This window comes from Lissotriton vulgaris, chromosome 1_1, assembly GCF_964263255.1.
Source record: "Lissotriton vulgaris chromosome 1_1, aLisVul1.2, whole genome shotgun sequence".
Classification (NCBI taxonomy): domain Eukaryota; kingdom Metazoa; phylum Chordata; class Amphibia; order Caudata; family Salamandridae; genus Lissotriton; species Lissotriton vulgaris.
Window position 1 is genome coordinate 249,676,932 of NC_141685.1, and position 14,887 is coordinate 249,691,818.

Here is a 14,887-nt window from a genome sequence, read left to right on the forward strand (position 1 = left end):
GATAAATGGCACGAACCGGTAGCATATCGGGGAGAGGCGGCTTGAAGGCCACATGAGGAGCTGCTCAGCAGGTCGAGCTTCATCGGTTCCTCGTTAATATAGTGGTCAGTATCCCCGCCTGTCACGCGGGAGACCGGGGTTCAATTCCCCGACGGGGAGGATTCAGTCGCCTTTTTTAAAGCATGACAATTCTACCTCTATTTTAAAAGGCATCTAGAATGTGACACCCCTGCTATTGTGTACTGGCGCTTTTCATGTATGACGTCATCTCCGTTAACAGAAAGACTTACTAATACAATCTCACCATTTTTCAAATCAACCACGGGCGATTTTTAAGTCGCACACTTTTTGGGAAGCATTTCTGCCTTTCCATGTTCAGCTTCTGTGTACTTTATTGGAAAAAGAAACGTGCACGAAGGGTTATTATTGACATCAGAAATCAAAGGACTGCATGATCAACATAATGCATTTAAGCCCGTTTTCCTTTTTACAGAAACATACATGAAATGATGGATCGTGCTCTGAATGAGGAATTGTTTCATATGACGGTGAAGCTTTTTTAAAATCTCTTTGTTTAAGTCTAATGGGTTAGAACTTCCAGTCATATTGTGAAAGTAAAATTTCCACTGGCGGCCTGCACTCCCGACCAGCCTCATCAGAGATCTTATATTGCCTAGGTCCAGCACGCCTCCCAAATTCCGGTCAGGCTATAGCAGTGTATTCTGGGACTTGTAGTCCTGTTCCTAACACTCTAAACTCAGGCCGAGGGGAGCCAGCATCCAAAGTAACCCCCTGGGCTGGGAGAAGCGCTCATGTTCGGGTCCGGGCTAACTTGAGAGCTTTGTGGAGGCCTCGGACGAGCTCCCGGGATCCCCGAGGCGGGCTGCCACCCTCTGTTGGGGGTGTGCCTGAAAGCAGCATGTTTTCTGTGTCTGTTGATGATCTCGAAAGTGCAGTAAAGACTATCTTGCCAGTGTTAGGTTGATGTGCTTTTCAGTGCTTTCTGTAGTGGATGAGGATATCACTGTGACAGAAGCAGAGGTGGCCTGACCGACCCTGCTGGTATGTCTTGGAGCAGCTGCTCTAAGGGAGGAGTGGGCGCTCCCTGGTGGTCTAGTGGTTAGGATTCGGCGCTCTCACCGCCGCGGCCCGGGTTCGATTCCCGGTCAGGGAAGGGGACTTTTTTTACACTCTGTACTTCCGTTTTTTTTGGGATCCTATTTAAACACATTTTTTAAGGTTTTACGTGGCAAATCTTGCTTTACATACATTTCTTCTTTACTTGACTTGCCACCTGCTAATAACTACGTCACCTTTCAGGGACAGAGACAAAGCACGGATAGAAAAGTCAATGCTGGTCGTCAAAGCTTATTCTTCACAACGGATGCATTTCCACTTGGAAGATGCATTGGCAAATCCAGGAGGCCTGTTTCTATGGGTCTCCAGTTCTATCAAGAGTCTAGTCTCAAGACAACTTTGAAAGGAAGAGACTTGCTTCTGAAGATTGCAGCAGCATTGGCGGGAGAGAGGCGCACGGGCGGGCGGGACACTGCTCCTCAAGCCCGGTTTTACGCAGGATGGGCGGAGGGCCTCAGTCTGTCTGTCCGGCGGGGGCTCTCTCTTTAGCCTCATGGCCAGTCCGGCCCTGGAGCAGTCATGTCTCACAAAGGGCGGGTCTAGGCCGTCACTCTGGAGTCTGTATCCTCCGGGTGAGGTCTCCGATTCTTCCACCTGAGGGCTGGAGAGAAGGGGGGCGTTTGGTCCGGGGCGCCAGTCACAGTCGCCCTTGAGAGGCGTTCATAAGGTAGTTTGTAACTGTAACTGTGTCTGGACTGGTTGTTCTAAGGTGCGCTAAGTGATGTCTTAGCATTTGGAAGAAGCTTTGAGAAACGCGGGTGGCCTCTTTCTTTTCCTTTGCTTGCTTTGCTTAGGAAAGGAAAGTCTCCATTGGAGGGTTTGGTGTTTTCTCCAGCCCTTGAGTTGGTGTTTAGAAGCAGAATGCGAGGTGGATGGCTGGGCTCCGCTCCCACTCCTCATGTGATATAGCGCCTTGTCATCCCCTCCCAACCTAGCCTTTGATAGCTCAGTTGGTAGAGCGGAGGACTGTAGTGGAGTGACTGTCATCCTTAGGTCGCTGGTTCAAATCCGGCTCGAAGGATTTTTGCAAACTCTTCACTTTTTTTCCCTCTGCTTCCCAATGGAAAGCGCCTCTTTCTCGGACCCTCACACGCCGGGGCTTTTCCTGCCTCCCCTTTTCACCTTTACAGCCCAGCTCTCTCCTCCGGCGGGGGTGAGGGGGGTGGTGTCTCTCGCCCCCCCCCCCCTCCCTGTGTGCAGCCCCCGCTGCAATGCCCCCTCATCAGACAGAGCCAGGGGCCCCTGGGCTGAAGAGCCAGTCCGGGGCCCCCCCTCTGAAGCAGCCCTGGGAGCTGGTTGTGGTGACTCTGGCATCAGGGGATGCTGCTGAGAGCGTCTGCCTGGAGGCGAGAGGGTTGCTGTGAGGTGTGAGGGAGGAGTGTGTTTGTGTGTGTATGGTGGGAGAGAGTGTGTGTGTGTGTGTTTGTTGAGCCCGTGGCCCCCTGTGTTGGTGTCAAGGAGTTGATAAATGGCACGAACCGGTAGCATATCGGGGAGAGGCGGCTTGAAGGCCACATGAGGAGCGGCTCAGCAGGTCGAGCTTCATCGCTTCCTCGTTAGTATAGTGGTCAGTATCCCCGCCTGTCACGCGGGAGACCGGGGTTCAATTCCCCGACGGGGAGGATTCAGTCGCCTTTTTTAAAGCATGACAATTCTACCTCTATTTTAAAAGGCATCTAGAATGTGACACCCCTGCTATTGTGTACTGGCGCTTTTCATGTATGACGTCATCTCCGTTAACAGAAAGACTTACTAATACAATCTCACCATTTTTCAAATCAACCACGGGCGATTTTTAAGTCGCACACTTTTTGGGAAGCATTTCTGCCTTTCCATGTTCAGCTTCTGTGTACTTTATTGGAAAAAGAAACGTGCACGAAGGGTTATTATTGACATCCGAAATCAAAGGACTGCATGATCAACATAATGCATTTAAGCCCGTTTTCCTTTTTACAGAAACATACATGAAATGATGGATCGTGCTCTGAATGAGGAATTGTTTCATATGACGGTGAAGCTTTTTTAAAATCTCTTTGTTTAAGTCTAATGGGTTAGAACTTCCAGTCATATTGTGAAAGTAAAATTTCCACTGGCGGCCTGCACTCCCGACCAGCCTCATCAGAGATCTTATATTGCCTAGGTCCAGCACGCCTCCCAAATTCCGGTCAGGCTATAGCAGTGTATTCTGGGACTTGTAGTCCTGTTCCTAACACTCTAAACTCAGGCCGAGGGGAGCCAGCATCCAAAGTAACCCCCTGGGCTGGGAGAAGCGCTCATGTTCGGGTCCGGGCTAACTTGAGAGCTTTGTGGAGGCCTCGGACGAGCTCCCGGGATCCCCGAGGCGGGCTGCCACCCTCTGTTGGGGGTGTGCCTGAAAGCAGCATGTTTTCTGTGTCTGTTGATGATCTCGAAAGTGCAGTAAAGACTATCTTGCCAGTGTTAGGTTGATGTGCTTTTCAGTGCTTTCTGTAGTGGATGAGGATATCACTGTGACAGAAGCAGAGGTGGCCTGACCGACCCTGCTGGTATGTCTTGGAGCAGCTGCTCTAAGGGAGGAGTGGGCGTTCCCTGGTGGTCTAGTGGTTAGGATTCGGCGCTCTCACCGCCGCGGCCCGGGTTCGATTCCCGGTCAGGGAAGGGGACTTTTTTTACACTCTGTACTTCCGTTTTTTTTGGGATCCTATTTAAACACATTTTTTAAGGTTTTACGTGGCAAATCTTGCTTTACATACATTTCTTCTTTACTTGACTTGCCACCTGCTAATAACTACGTCACCTTTCAGGGACAGAGACAAAGCACGGATAGAAAAGTCAATGCTGGTCGTCAAAGCTTATTCTTCACAACGGATGCATTTCCACTTGGAAGATGCATTGGCAAATCCAGGAGGCCTGTTTCTATGGGTCTCCAGTTCTATCAAGAGTCTAGTCTCAAGACAACTTTGAAAGGAAGAGACTTGCTTCTGAAGATTGCAGCAGCATTGGCGGGAGAGAGGCGCACGGGCGGGCGGGACACTGCTCCTCAAGCCCGGTTTTACGCAGGATGGGCGGAGGGCCTCAGTCTGTCTGTCCGGCGGGGGCTCTCTCTTTAGCCTCATGGCCAGTCCGGCCCTGGAGCAGTCATGTCTCACAAAGGGCGGGTCTAGGCCGTCACTCTGGAGTCTGTATCCTCCGGGTGAGGTCTCCGATTCTTCCACCTGAGGGCTGGAGAGAAGGGGGGCGTTTGGTCCGGGGCGCCAGTCACAGTCGCCCTTGAGAGGCGTTCATAAGGTAGTTTGTAACTGTAACTGTGTCTGGACTGGTTGTTCTAAGGTGCGCTAAGTGATGTCTTAGCATTTGGAAGAAGCTTTGAGAAACGCGGGTGGCCTCTTTCTTTTCCTTTGCTTGCTTTGCTTAGGAAAGGAAAGTCTCCATTGGAGGGTTTGGTGTTTTCTCCAGCCCTTGAGTTGGTGTTTAGAAGCAGAATGCGAGGTGGATGGCTGGGCTCCGCTCCCACTCCTCATGTGATATAGCGCCTTGTCATCCCCTCCCAACCTAGCCTTCGATAGCTCAGTTGGTAGAGCGGAGGACTGTAGTGGAGTGACTGTCATCCTTAGGTCGCTGGTTCAAATCCGGCTCGAAGGATTTTTGCAAACTCTTCACTTTTTTTCCCTCTGCTTCCCAATGGAAAGCGCCTCTTTCTCGGACCCTCACACGCCGGGGCTTTTCCTGCCTCCCCTTTTCACCTTTACAGCCCAGCTCTCTCCTCCGGCGGGGGTGAGGGGGGTGGTGTCTCTCGCCCCCCCCCCCCCTCCCTGTGTGCAGCCCCCGCTGCAATGCCCCCTCATCAGACAGAGCCAGGGGCCCCTGGGCTGAAGAGCCAGTCCGGGGCCCCCCCTCTGAAGCAGCCCTGGGAGCTGGTTGTGGTGACTCTGGCATCAGGGGATGCTGCTGAGAGCGTCTGCCTGGAGGCGAGAGGGTTGCTGTGAGGTGTGAGGGAGGAGTGTGTTTGTGTGTGTATGGTGGGAGAGAGTGTGTGTGTGTGTGTTTGTTGAGCCCGTGGCCCCCTGTGTTGGTGTCAAGGAGTTGATAAATGGCACGAACCGGTAGCATATCGGGGAGAGGCGGCTTGAAGGCCACATGAGGAGCGGCTCAGCAGGTCGAGCTTCATCGCTTCCTCGTTAGTATAGTGGTCAGTATCCCCGCCTGTCACGCGGGAGACCGGGGTTCAATTCCCCGACGGGGAGGATTCAGTCGCCTTTTTTAAAGCATGACAATTCTACCTCTATTTTAAAAGGCATCTAGAATGTGACACCCCTGCTATTGTGTACTGGCGCTTTTCATGTATGACGTCATCTCCGTTAACAGAAAGACTTACTAATACAATCTCACCATTTTTCAAATCAACCACGGGCGATTTTTAAGTCGCACACTTTTTGGGAAGCATTTCTGCCTTTCCATGTTCAGCTTCTGTGTACTTTATTGGAAAAAGAAACGTGCACGAAGGGTTATTATTGACATCCGAAATCAAAGGACTGCATGATCAACATAATGCATTTAAGCCCGTTTTCCTTTTTACAGAAACATACATGAAATGATGGATCGTGCTCTGAATGAGGAATTGTTTCATATGACGGTGAAGCTTTTTTAAAATCTCTTTGTTTAAGTCTAATGGGTTAGAACTTCCAGTCATATTGTGAAAGTAAAATTTCCACTGGCGGCCTGCACTCCCGACCAGCCTCATCAGAGATCTTATATTGCCTAGGTCCAGCACGCCTCCCAAATTCCGGTCAGGCTATAGCAGTGTATTCTGGGACTTGTAGTCCTGTTCCTAACACTCTAAACTCAGGCCGAGGGGAGCCAGCATCCAAAGTAACCCCCTGGGCTGGGAGAAGCGCTCATGTTCGGGTCCGGGCTAACTTGAGAGCTTTGTGGAGGCCTCGGACGAGCTCCCGGGATCCCCGAGGCGGGCTGCCACCCTCTGTTGGGGGTGTGCCTGAAAGCAGCATGTTTTCTGTGTCTGTTGATGATCTCGAAAGTGCAGTAAAGACTATCTTGCCAGTGTTAGGTTGATGTGCTTTTCAGTGCTTTCTGTAGTGGATGAGGATATCACTGTGACAGAAGCAGAGGTGGCCTGACCGACCCTGCTGGTATGTCTTGGAGCAGCTGCTCTAAGGGAGGAGTGGGCGCTCCCTGGTGGTCTAGTGGTTAGGATTCGCCGCTCTCACCGCCGCGGCCCGGGTTTGATTCCCGGTCAGGGAAGGGGACTTTTTTTACACTCTGTACTTCCGTTTTTTTTGGGATCCTATTTAAACACATTTTTTAAGGTTTTACGTGGCAAATCTTGCTTTACATACATTTCTTCTTTACTTGACTTGCCACCTGCTAATAACTACGTCACCTTTCAGGGACAGAGACAAAGCACGGATAGAAAAGTCAATGCTGGTCGTCAAAGCTTATTCTTCACAACGGATGCATTTCCACTTGGAAGATGCATTGGCAAATCCAGGAGGCCTGTTTCTATGGGTCTCCAGTTCTATCAAGAGTCTAGTCTCAAGACAACTTTGAAAGGAAGAGACTTGCTTCTGAAGATTGCAGCAGCATTGGCGGGAGAGAGGCGCACGGGCGGGCGGGACACTGCTCCTCAAGCCCGGTTTTACGCAGGATGGGCGGAGGGCCTCAGTCTGTCTGTCCGGCGGGGGCTCTCTCTTTAGCCTCATGGCCAGTCCGGCCCTGGAGCAGTCATGTCTCACAAAGGGCGGGTCTAGGCCGTCACTCTGGAGTCTGTATCCTCCGGGTGAGGTCTCCGATTCTTCCACCTGAGGGCTGGAGAGAAGGGGGGCGTTTGGTCCGGGGCGCCAGTCACAGTCGCCCTTGAGAGGCGTTCATAAGGTAGTTTGTAACTGTAACTGTGTCTGGACTGGTTGTTCTAAGGTGCGCTAAGTGATGTCTTAGCATTTGGAAGAAGCTTTGAGAAACGCGGGTGGCCTCTTTCTTTTCCTTTGCTTGCTTTGCTTAGGAAAGGAAAGTCTCCATTGGAGGGTTTGGTGTTTTCTCCAGCCCTTGAGTTGGTGTTTAGAAGCAGAATGCGAGGTGGATGGCTGGGCTCCGCTCCCACTCCTCATGTGATATAGCGCCTTGTCATCCCCTCCCAACCTAGCCTTCGATAGCTCAGTTGGTAGAGCGGAGGACTGTAGTGGAGTGACTGTCATCCTTAGGTCGCTGGTTCAAATCCGGCTCGAAGGATTTTTGCAAACTCTTCACTTTTTTTCCCTCTGCTTCCCAATGGAAAGCGCCTCTTTCTCGGACCCTCACACGCCGGGGCTTTTCCTGCCTCCCCTTTTCACCTTTACAGCCCAGCTCTCTCCTCCGGCGGGGGTGAGGGGGGTGGTGTCTCTCGCCCCCCCCCCCCCCCTCCCTGTGTGCAGCCCCCGCTGCAATGCCCCCTCATCAGACAGAGCCAGGGGCCCCTGGGCTGAAGAGCCAGTCCGGGGCCCCCCCTCTGAAGCAGCCCTGGGAGCTGGTTGTGGTGACTCTGGCATCAGGGGATGCTGCTGAGAGCGTCTGCCTGGAGGCGAGAGGGTTGCTGTGAGGTGTGAGGGAGGAGTGTGTTTGTGTGTGTATGGTGGGAGAGAGTGTGTGTGTGTGTGTTTGTTGAGCCCGTGGCCCCCTGTGTTGGTGTCAAGGAGTTGATAAATGGCACGAACCGGTAGCATATCGGGGAGAGGCGGCTTGAAGGCCACATGAGGAGCTGCTCAGCAGGTCGAGCTTCATCGGTTCCTCGTTAATATAGTGGTCAGTATCCCCGCCTGTCACGCGGGAGACCGGGGTTCAATTCCCCGACGGGGAGGATTCAGTCGCCTTTTTTAAAGCATGACAATTCTACCTCTATTTTAAAAGGCATCTAGAATGTGACACCCCTGCTATTGTGTACTGGCGCTTTTCATGTATGACGTCATCTCCGTTAACAGAAAGACTTACTAATACAATCTCACCATTTTTCAAATCAACCACGGGCGATTTTTAAGTCGCACACTTTTTGGGAAGCATTTCTGCCTTTCCATGTTCAGCTTCTGTGTACTTTATTGGAAAAAGAAACGTGCACGAAGGGTTATTATTGACATCAGAAATCAAAGGACTGCATGATCAACATAATGCATTTAAGCCCGTTTTCCTTTTTACAGAAACATACATGAAATGATGGATCGTGCTCTGAATGAGGAATTGTTTCATATGACGGTGAAGCTTTTTTAAAATCTCTTTGTTTAAGTCTAATGGGTTAGAACTTCCAGTCATATTGTGAAAGTAAAATTTCCACTGGCGGCCTGCACTCCCGACCAGCCTCATCAGAGATCTTATATTGCCTAGGTCCAGCACGCCTCCCAAATTCCGGTCAGGCTATAGCAGTGTATTCTGGGACTTGTAGTCCTGTTCCTAACACTCTAAACTCAGGCCGAGGGGAGCCAGCATCCAAAGTAACCCCCTGGGCTGGGAGAAGCGCTCATGTTCGGGTCCGGGCTAACTTGAGAGCTTTGTGGAGGCCTCGGACGAGCTCCCGGGATCCCCGAGGCGGGCTGCCACCCTCTGTTGGGGGTGTGCCTGAAAGCAGCATGTTTTCTGTGTCTGTTGATGATCTCGAAAGTGCAGTAAAGACTATCTTGCCAGTGTTAGGTTGATGTGCTTTTCAGTGCTTTCTGTAGTGGATGAGGATATCACTGTGACAGAAGCAGAGGTGGCCTGACCGACCCTGCTGGTATGTCTTGGAGCAGCTGCTCTAAGGGAGGAGTGGGCGCTCCCTGGTGGTCTAGTGGTTAGGATTCGGCGCTCTCACCGCCGCGGCCCGGGTTCGATTCCCGGTCAGGGAAGGGGACTTTTTTTACACTCTGTACTTCCGTTTTTTTTGGGATCCTATTTAAACACATTTTTTAAGGTTTTACGTGGCAAATCTTGCTTTACATACATTTCTTCTTTACTTGACTTGCCACCTGCTAATAACTACGTCACCTTTCAGGGACAGAGACAAAGCACGGATAGAAAAGTCAATGCTGGTCGTCAAAGCTTATTCTTCACAACGGATGCATTTCCACTTGGAAGATGCATTGGCAAATCCAGGAGGCCTGTTTCTATGGGTCTCCAGTTCTATCAAGAGTCTAGTCTCAAGACAACTTTGAAAGGAAGAGACTTGCTTCTGAAGATTGCAGCAGCATTGGCGGGAGAGAGGCGCACGGGCGGGCGGGACACTGCTCCTCAAGCCCGGTTTTACGCAGGATGGGCGGAGGGCCTCAGTCTGTCTGTCCGGCGGGGGCTCTCTCTTTAGCCTCATGGCCAGTCCGGCCCTGGAGCAGTCATGTCTCACAAAGGGCGGGTCTAGGCCGTCACTCTGGAGTCTGTATCCTCCGGGTGAGGTCTCCGATTCTTCCACCTGAGGGCTGGAGAGAAGGGGGGCGTTTGGTCCGGGGCGCCAGTCACAGTCGCCCTTGAGAGGCGTTCATAAGGTAGTTTGTAACTGTAACTGTGTCTGGACTGGTTGTTCTAAGGTGCGCTAAGTGATGTCTTAGCATTTGGAAGAAGCTTTGAGAAACGCGGGTGGCCTCTTTCTTTTCCTTTGCTTGCTTTGCTTAGGAAAGGAAAGTCTCCATTGGAGGGTTTGGTGTTTTCTCCAGCCCTTGAGTTGGTGTTTAGAAGCAGAATGCGAGGTGGATGGCTGGGCTCCGCTCCCACTCCTCATGTGATATAGCGCCTTGTCATCCCCTCCCAACCTAGCCTTTGATAGCTCAGTTGGTAGAGCGGAGGACTGTAGTGGAGTGACTGTCATCCTTAGGTCGCTGGTTCAAATCCGGCTCGAAGGATTTTTGCAAACTCTTCACTTTTTTTCCCTCTGCTTCCCAATGGAAAGCGCCTCTTTCTCGGACCCTCACACGCCGGGGCTTTTCCTGCCTCCCCTTTTCACCTTTACAGCCCAGCTCTCTCCTCCGGCGGGGGTGAGGGGGGTGGTGTCTCTCGCCCCCCCCCCCCCCTCCCTGTGTGCAGCCCCCGCTGCAATGCCCCCTCATCAGACAGAGCCAGGGGCCCCTGGGCTGAAGAGCCAGTCCGGGGCCCCCCCTCTGAAGCAGCCCTGGGAGCTGGTTGTGGTGACTCTGGCATCAGGGGATGCTGCTGAGAGCGTCTGCCTGGAGGCGAGAGGGTTGCTGTGAGGTGTGAGGGAGGAGTGTGTTTGTGTGTGTATGGTGGGAGAGAGTGTGTGTGTGTGTGTTTGTTGAGCCCGTGGCCCCCTGTGTTGGTGTCAAGGAGTTGATAAATGGCACGAACCGGTAGCATATCGGGGAGAGGCGGCTTGAAGGCCACATGAGGAGCGGCTCAGCAGGTCGAGCTTCATCGCTTCCTCGTTAGTATAGTGGTCAGTATCCCCGCCTGTCACGCGGGAGACCGGGGTTCAATTCCCCGACGGGGAGGATTCAGTCGCCTTTTTTAAAGCATGACAATTCTACCTCTATTTTAAAAGGCATCTAGAATGTGACACCCCTGCTATTGTGTACTGGCGCTTTTCATGTATGACGTCATCTCCGTTAACAGAAAGACTTACTAATACAATCTCACCATTTTTCAAATCAACCACGGGCGATTTTTAAGTCGCACACTTTTTGGGAAGCATTTCTGCCTTTCCATGTTCAGCTTCTGTGTACTTTATTGGAAAAAGAAACGTGCACGAAGGGTTATTATTGACATCCGAAATCAAAGGACTGCATGATCAACATAATGCATTTAAGCCCGTTTTCCTTTTTACAGAAACATACATGAAATGATGGATCGTGCTCTGAATGAGGAATTGTTTTATATGACGGTGAAGCTTTTTTAAAATCTCTTTGTTTAAGTCTAATGGGTTAGAACTTCCAGTCATATTGTGAAAGTAAAATTTCCACTGGCGGCCTGCACTCCCGACCAGCCTCATCAGAGATCTTATATTGCCTAGGTCCAGCACGCCTCCCAAATTCCGGTCAGGCTATAGCAGTGTATTCTGGGACTTGTAGTCCTGTTCCTAACACTCTAAACTCAGGCCGAGGGGAGCCAGCATCCAAAGTAACCCCCTGGGCTGGGAGAAGCGCTCATGTTCGGGTCCGGGCTAACTTGAGAGCTTTGTGGAGGCCTCGGACGAGCTCCCGGGATCCCCGAGGCGGGCTGCCACCCTCTGTTGGGGGTGTGCCTGAAAGCAGCATGTTTTCTGTGTCTGTTGATGATCTCGAAAGTGCAGTAAAGACTATCTTGCCAGTGTTAGGTTGATGTGCTTTTCAGTGCTTTCTGTAGTGGATGAGGATATCACTGTGACAGAAGCAGAGGTGGCCTGACCGACCCTGCTGGTATGTCTTGGAGCAGCTGCTCTAAGGGAGGAGTGGGCGCTCCCTGGTGGTCTAGTGGTTAGGATTCGCCGCTCTCACCGCCGCGGCCCGGGTTCGATTCCCGGTCAGGGAAGGGGACTTTTTTTACACTCTGTACTTCCGTTTTTTTTGGGATCCTATTTAAACACATTTTTTAAGGTTTTACGTGGCAAATCTTGCTTTACATACATTTCTTCTTTACTTGACTTGCCACCTGCTAATAACTACGTCACCTTTCAGGGACAGAGACAAAGCACGGATAGAAAAGTCAATGCTGGTCGTCAAAGCTTATTCTTCACAACGGATGCATTTCCACTTGGAAGATGCATTGGCAAATCCAGGAGGCCTGTTTCTATGGGTCTCCAGTTCTATCAAGAGTCTAGTCTCAAGACAACTTTGAAAGGAAGAGACTTGCTTCTGAAGATTGCAGCAGCATTGGCGGGAGAGAGGCGCACGGGCGGGCGGGACACTGCTCCTCAAGCCCGGTTTTACGCAGGATGGGCGGAGGGCCTCAGTCTGTCTGTCCGGCGGGGGCTCTCTCTTTAGCCTCATGGCCAGTCCGGCCCTGGAGCAGTCATGTCTCACAAAGGGCGGGTCTAGGCCGTCACTCTGGAGTCTGTATCCTCCGGGTGAGGTCTCCGATTCTTCCACCTGAGGGCTGGAGAGAAGGGGGGCGTTTGGTCCGGGGCGCCAGTCACAGTCGCCCTTGAGAGGCGTTCATAAGGTAGTTTGTAACTGTAACTGTGTCTGGACTGGTTGTTCTAAGGTGCGCTAAGTGATGTCTTAGCATTTGGAAGAAGCTTTGAGAAACGCGGGTGGCCTCTTTCTTTTCCTTTGCTTGCTTTGCTTAGGAAAGGAAAGTCTCCATTGGAGGGTTTGGTGTTTTCTCCAGCCCTTGAGTTGGTGTTTAGAAGCAGAATGCGAGGTGGATGGCTGGGCTCCGCTCCCACTCCTCATGTGATATAGCGCCTTGTCATCCCCTCCCAACCTAGCCTTTGATAGCTCAGTTGGTAGAGCGGAGGACTGTAGTGGAGTGACTGTCATCCTTAGGTCGCTGGTTCAAATCCGGCTCGAAGGATTTTTGCAAACTCTTCACTTTTTTTCCCTCTGCTTCCCAATGGAAAGCGCCTCTTTCTCGGACCCTCACACGCCGGGGCTTTTCCTGCCTCCCCTTTTCACCTTTACAGCCCAGCTCTCTCCTCCGGCGGGGGTGAGGGGGGTGGTGTCTCTCGCCCCCCCCCCCCTCCCTGTGTGCAGCCCCCGCTGCAATGCCCCCTCATCAGACAGAGCCAGGGGCCCCTGGGCTGAAGAGCCAGTCCGGGGCCCCCCCTCTGAAGCAGCCCTGGGAGCTGGTTGTGGTGACTCTGGCATCAGGGGATGCTGCTGAGAGCGTCTGCCTGGAGGCGAGAGGGTTGCTGTGAGGTGTGAGGGAGGAGTGTGTTTGTGTGTGTATGGTGGGAGAGAGTGTGTGTGTGTGTGTTTGTTGAGCCCGTGGCCCCCTGTGTTGGTGTCAAGGAGTTGATAAATGGCACGAACCGGTAGCATATCGGGGAGAGGCGGCTTGAAGGCCACATGAGGAGCGGCTCAGCAGGTCGAGCTTCATCGCTTCCTCGTTAGTATAGTGGTCAGTATCCCCGCCTGTCACGCGGGAGACCGGGGTTCAATTCCCCGACGGGGAGGATTCAGTCGCCTTTTTTAAAGCATGACAATTCTACCTCTATTTTAAAAGGCATCTAGAATGTGACACCCCTGCTATTGTGTACTGGCGCTTTTCATGTATGACGTCATCTCCGTTAACAGAAAGACTTACTAATACAATCTCACCATTTTTCAAATCAACCACGGGCGATTTTTAAGTCGCACACTTTTTGGGAAGCATTTCTGCCTTTCCATGTTCAGCTTCTGTGTACTTTATTGGAAAAAGAAACGTGCACGAAGGGTTATTATTGACATCCGAAATCAAAGGACTGCATGATCAACATAATGCATTTAAGCCCGTTTTCCTTTTTACAGAAACATACATGAAATGATGGATCGTGCTCTGAATGAGGAATTGTTTCATATGACGGTGAAGCTTTTTTAAAATCTCTTTGTTTAAGTCTAATGGGTTAGAACTTCCAGTCATATTGTGAAAGTAAAATTTCCACTGGCGGCCTGCACTCCCGACCAGCCTCATCAGAGATCTTATATTGCCTAGGTCCAGCACGCCTCCCAAATTCCGGTCAGGCTATAGCAGTGTATTCTGGGACTTGTAGTCCTGTTCCTAACACTCTAAACTCAGGCCGAGGGGAGCCAGCATCCAAAGTAACCCCCTGGGCTGGGAGAAGCGCTCATGTTCGGGTCCGGGCTAACTTGAGAGCTTTGTGGAGGCCTCGGACGAGCTCCCGGGATCCCCGAGGCGGGCTGCCACCCTCTGTTGGGGGTGTGCCTGAAAGCAGCATGTTTTCTGTGTCTGTTGATGATCTCGAAAGTGCAGTAAAGACTATCTTGCCAGTGTTAGGTTGATGTGCTTTTCAGTGCTTTCTGTAGTGGATGAGGATATCACTGTGACAGAAGCAGAGGTGGCCTGACCGACCCTGCTGGTATGTCTTGGAGCAGCTGCTCTAAGGGAGGAGTGGGCGTTCCCTGGTGGTCTAGTGGTTAGGATTCGGCGCTCTCACCGCCGCGGCCCGGGTTCGATTCCCGGTCAGGGAAGGGGACTTTTTTTACACTCTGTACTTCCGTTTTTTTTGGGATCCTATTTAAACACATTTTTTAAGGTTTTACGTGGCAAATCTTGCTTTACATACATTTCTTCTTTACTTGACTTGCCACCTGCTAATAACTACGTCACCTTTCAGGGACAGAGACAAAGCACGGATAGAAAAGTCAATGCTGGTCGTCAAAGCTTATTCTTCACAACGGATGCATTTCCACTTGGAAGATGCATTGGCAAATCCAGGAGGCCTGTTTCTATGGGTCTCCAGTTCTATCAAGAGTCTAGTCTCAAGACAACTTTGAAAGGAAGAGACTTGCTTCTGAAGATTGCAGCAGCATTGGCGGGAGAGAGGCGCACGGGCGGGCGGGACACTGCTCCTCAAGCCCGGTTTTACGCAGGATGGGCGGAGGGCCTCAGTCTGTCTGTCCGGCGGGGGCTCTCTCTTTAGCCTCATGGCCAGTCCGGCCCTGGAGCAGTCATGTCTCACAAAGGGCGGGTCTAGGCCGTCACTCTGGAGTCTGTATCCTCCGGGTGAGGTCTCCGATTCTTCCACCTGAGGGCTGGAGAGAAGGGGGGCGTTTGGTCCGGGGCGCCAGTCACAGTCGCCCTTGAGAGGCGTTCATAAGGTAGTTTGTAACTGTAACTGTGTCTGGACTGGTTGTTCTAAGGTGCGCTAAGTGATGTCTTAGCATTTGGAAGAAGC

At 51.7% G+C, this 14,887-nt stretch overlaps 15 non-coding genes across 15 annotated transcripts; all 15 read left to right on the top strand.

Moving 5' to 3' along the window:
- The first annotated feature begins 1,102 nt into the window (after positions 1-1,102).
- TRNAE-CUC (transfer RNA glutamic acid (anticodon CUC)) lies at positions 1,103-1,174 on the top strand. Its single transcript has one exon. It is a non-coding gene; the product is annotated as a tRNA-Glu (tRNA).
- Positions 1,175-2,072: 898 nt separating this feature from the next.
- Positions 2,073-2,158, top strand: TRNAY-GUA (transfer RNA tyrosine (anticodon GUA)). The gene is given in 2 exon segments: positions 2,073-2,109; positions 2,123-2,158. It is a non-coding gene; the product is annotated as a tRNA-Tyr (tRNA).
- A 529-nt stretch (positions 2,159-2,687) lies between these two features.
- TRNAD-GUC (transfer RNA aspartic acid (anticodon GUC)) lies at positions 2,688-2,759 on the top strand. Its single transcript has one exon. It is a non-coding gene; the product is annotated as a tRNA-Asp (tRNA).
- Positions 2,760-3,702: 943 nt separating this feature from the next.
- On the top strand, positions 3,703-3,774 carry TRNAE-CUC (transfer RNA glutamic acid (anticodon CUC)). Its single transcript has one exon. It is a non-coding gene; the product is annotated as a tRNA-Glu (tRNA).
- Positions 3,775-4,672: 898 nt separating this feature from the next.
- TRNAY-GUA (transfer RNA tyrosine (anticodon GUA)) lies at positions 4,673-4,758 on the top strand. The gene is given in 2 exon segments: positions 4,673-4,709; positions 4,723-4,758. It is a non-coding gene; the product is annotated as a tRNA-Tyr (tRNA).
- Positions 4,759-5,288: 530 nt separating this feature from the next.
- Positions 5,289-5,360, top strand: TRNAD-GUC (transfer RNA aspartic acid (anticodon GUC)). Its single transcript has one exon. It is a non-coding gene; the product is annotated as a tRNA-Asp (tRNA).
- A 943-nt stretch (positions 5,361-6,303) lies between these two features.
- Positions 6,304-6,375, top strand: TRNAE-CUC (transfer RNA glutamic acid (anticodon CUC)). Its single transcript has one exon. It is a non-coding gene; the product is annotated as a tRNA-Glu (tRNA).
- An 898-nt stretch (positions 6,376-7,273) lies between these two features.
- Positions 7,274-7,359, top strand: TRNAY-GUA (transfer RNA tyrosine (anticodon GUA)). Its single transcript is given in 2 exon segments — positions 7,274-7,310; positions 7,324-7,359. It is a non-coding gene; the product is annotated as a tRNA-Tyr (tRNA).
- Positions 7,360-8,906: 1,547 nt separating this feature from the next.
- Positions 8,907-8,978, top strand: TRNAE-CUC (transfer RNA glutamic acid (anticodon CUC)). Its single transcript has one exon. It is a non-coding gene; the product is annotated as a tRNA-Glu (tRNA).
- Positions 8,979-9,876: 898 nt separating this feature from the next.
- TRNAY-GUA (transfer RNA tyrosine (anticodon GUA)) lies at positions 9,877-9,962 on the top strand. The gene is given in 2 exon segments: positions 9,877-9,913; positions 9,927-9,962. It is a non-coding gene; the product is annotated as a tRNA-Tyr (tRNA).
- Positions 9,963-10,493: 531 nt separating this feature from the next.
- On the top strand, positions 10,494-10,565 carry TRNAD-GUC (transfer RNA aspartic acid (anticodon GUC)). The gene has a single exon. It is a non-coding gene; the product is annotated as a tRNA-Asp (tRNA).
- Positions 10,566-11,508: 943 nt separating this feature from the next.
- On the top strand, positions 11,509-11,580 carry TRNAE-CUC (transfer RNA glutamic acid (anticodon CUC)). The gene has a single exon. It is a non-coding gene; the product is annotated as a tRNA-Glu (tRNA).
- An 898-nt stretch (positions 11,581-12,478) lies between these two features.
- On the top strand, positions 12,479-12,564 carry TRNAY-GUA (transfer RNA tyrosine (anticodon GUA)). Its single transcript is given in 2 exon segments — positions 12,479-12,515; positions 12,529-12,564. It is a non-coding gene; the product is annotated as a tRNA-Tyr (tRNA).
- Positions 12,565-13,093: 529 nt separating this feature from the next.
- TRNAD-GUC (transfer RNA aspartic acid (anticodon GUC)) lies at positions 13,094-13,165 on the top strand. Its single transcript has one exon. It is a non-coding gene; the product is annotated as a tRNA-Asp (tRNA).
- Positions 13,166-14,108: 943 nt separating this feature from the next.
- Positions 14,109-14,180, top strand: TRNAE-CUC (transfer RNA glutamic acid (anticodon CUC)). The gene has a single exon. It is a non-coding gene; the product is annotated as a tRNA-Glu (tRNA).
- The last annotated feature ends 707 nt before the right edge of the window (positions 14,181-14,887 follow it).